Source organism: Lepeophtheirus salmonis, chromosome 5, assembly GCF_016086655.4.
Source record: "Lepeophtheirus salmonis chromosome 5, UVic_Lsal_1.4, whole genome shotgun sequence".
NCBI classification, from domain to species: Eukaryota; Metazoa; Arthropoda; class Copepoda; order Siphonostomatoida; family Caligidae; genus Lepeophtheirus; species Lepeophtheirus salmonis.
This window is the reverse complement of record NC_052135.2, coordinates 9,536,885-9,539,929: the sequence shown is the minus strand read 5'-3', so window position 1 is coordinate 9,539,929 and position 3,045 is coordinate 9,536,885. Positions and strand designations below refer to the sequence as shown.

The 3,045-nt window shown below is 30.0% G+C and overlaps 1 long non-coding RNA gene across 1 annotated transcript; it reads left to right on the top strand.

Annotated features, from left to right (window-relative positions):
* Nucleotides 1-571: 571 nt before the first annotated feature.
* LOC139905319 (uncharacterized) lies at nucleotides 572-2,087 on the top strand. The gene is made up of 3 exons (XR_011779979.1): nucleotides 572-1,199; nucleotides 1,253-1,392; nucleotides 1,455-2,087. It is a non-coding gene; the product is annotated as an uncharacterized lncRNA (long non-coding RNA).
* The last annotated feature ends 958 nt before the right edge of the window (nucleotides 2,088-3,045 follow it).

Here is a 3,045-nt window from a genome sequence, read left to right as displayed (position 1 = left end):
TATGTCTTCTTTACACTTAAAACGATTACTCTATTGTTAAGAGTGGAATTAAACTGAAGGGTTGTTGACAATTAATGATTCATGATCACTAGAAGTGTTTGCTATTTTTAAAGTAGACCAAATTCAAAAATATCATTAATCATGAGAAGTGTTTAGTTGTTGATAATGACCCATCAATAATTTATTGAGTATTCAAAAAATTTAAAAACTATGATTGTGTATGCCCTTTGTATCTTGTTCTTGAAAAAAAATTTAATTATATAAATAGCTGAATAAATAGAAAATCCATATTTACTTATTTATATTTGCATGTAGTCAATAGTGACTTCATGAGTTTTAACCTACAAAACCGACTACATAATAAAGTCAAAAAAATTATAAAAGGAGTTTTTCTTTTCTTATGACATAATTTTAATAAGATTTTTTTATTTTTTTTTATTTGATCTCATTTTGAAGTACTTCCAGAACGCTGGAACTTTGACCGGTTGATGACACATAAAAAATTATTAGTGTGTCATTACTAAGGGTGATAATTTTGGTAAGAATAGAAAAGCGTGCGAGGAGAAAAAGAAGAATTACTTATGGTATCATTGATTAAATAATATACATCTTCTTCTATCAATCATGAACGTTATCATTCCCGCCTGTATTATTCAATATTAATATAATATGAGATGGTGATAGAGAACTGAATAAAATCCCCAAAATGACGTCGCCTTCTGTCTGGATTTATGAAAATGGAGGCCCAGGAATTTGGAAAATACTTACCGGATGAGAAACAGATGGTTTGTCGGATTTGTCGATATAAATGTGCCTTTAGTCCCCTGTCTAGAATTACACGCCACTCATTATCCTCATCTCATAACAAGAGTGTGGATATTCATCTATAAAATCAATTTGACGATGAATACATCAAGTCAGACTTTAACTTTGATCTCACAACGATGCTTATTGCATGTAATATAACCTTATCCATTGCTAATCATCTACGTTCAAAAAATTTATGGAGAAATACAAGGGTAAACATATCCCTTCCCGAGGAACCATCATTAAATTAATGGAGGATGTTGGTACTGATGTCATATATAGAAATACATATAAAAATGTTTTGAGTCATCCACACCAAATGATGATCAAGTTATCAGTAAAAAGTATTTACGAATATCGAAATGGAACTCTGAATTTTGTACTATCTCACAGTAAGTATTCAATTTTTTTTTAAATCTAACCATAAAATATGATTCTATTTTAGGTAAACATATCAAGAATTATGATACACAACTCAGTAAAGGGCAAAAACAACTGCTTAAATGGTCACAACAACGGGGGTAGTAGCTTTGGATGGTTTGCAACTAGTTTGTCTGAGACTACTTACTTCGCTTTAAGACTTGGGTATGATAATTAGGTTTTCCAATATTACATAGTCAATAAATATTACTTTTTTATCACTAAAGGCTTAGCTATGGTTGATGGGCTCCAAGAAATGGTGTTCAGAAAACTCATAAAAGGCAAAAACAACTGTTTAAATGGTCACAACAACGAGGGTAGTTACATTGGGTGTTGCATTATAATTAACAATTGTGTATATCCATCATGATAATAGTATGTTGTTATATAAGCATACCTAAATAACGGGGGAAATCTTTTTGATGCTCTTAATAGGGAGTAATATCGCCGGACATTACTACATAATTAGCTTTTGCTCTAAATCTTTACGATGAATTTATTTATAAAAAATTTTTATTAGTATATTTATTGTCTAATTTTATGATTTTGACATTTACTTTATTATTAATAATTAGTTAGATCTCATCGGTAGAGATATATCTATCCTGTGCACAATTGTATATAGCAACTTCCACATGAAGAAGAGGGGTGATTATCTTTTTGATTAAACTCCACGTCTCGCTTGTGTATTGCAACCTAAAGTTATGACATATTTAACTGAATTCCGATGTCAGAACAAGAAAATATTATTTGGATCAATCTATTATTTCAATATTCTGTATTTATAATTTATTATTATTAATAGTTATATGATTTTAATTGTTTAATTTTGTATATTTAACTTTAATGTTTAATGGTTTATTTTTAGTATGTAGATTATATTTAATTAAAGCCTTCTTTTTTAAACTTTGAGCTTCAAATATATTTCAAATACTCTACTTTGTCGTTTCATTAGCTATTATTCTGAGAATAAGGTTCATAATGAATTACAATTTCATGGAGTGTGACGTTTTCAAATCTACTGTAACGGATAAAAAACGTCGAAGTCAATTATACGTAGTATATCTTCATTAAACATTTTGCTAATAAATACATTAGTTATACCCTCAAAAATCATAATAAAGCAGGCAGATGATAATCACATCAGTATTTTAAACAATGATACCATATGTCTTTTTTCCCCCTCCTCCTCGCACGCGTTTTCTCTACAATATTATCAACTATAGTCATTACCAACATATAAACACATCTCATGATTCATGATAATATTGAATTTGGTCAACTTTAAAAAATAGCGAACACTCTAATTGTAACACTATATGTAATTATGTTCCACCTCATCACAATGATTTTTTCTTTATGTCCGGGAATGATGAAAAAACACGATCTACCATTAAATTTAATTCCACACATTCTCCCAGGAGTTTATCTTCTATTTGATGAAGAAGGTTGATGATAATTGATAGCTATCCTGAACAAATGACTCGTCAGTACAAGTGAGTAATTACGATAAATATAGACAGACGATAATTAGTCATTGAATTGATGATGATAAGGAATTAACATAGAACAAGCCTTCCATTTCACTTCCCTAATGGGTTTGAGTAAAATCAAATAGTCTTTTTCGTTCGTCGCTTCAGTCCACTATGATAATGTGATCCTCTTGAAAGCTTCATTAGGACGAGGAAGATCCAGAATGGTTTGGATGTCCTTAATAGAATGAAGTGATTGTCAAAATGTAGATTTCGAGACAGATACGGAGAAGAGGGATTTGGGACTCCAATTCTTTAAATAAAGGAGCATTGACAGAGTTATTAT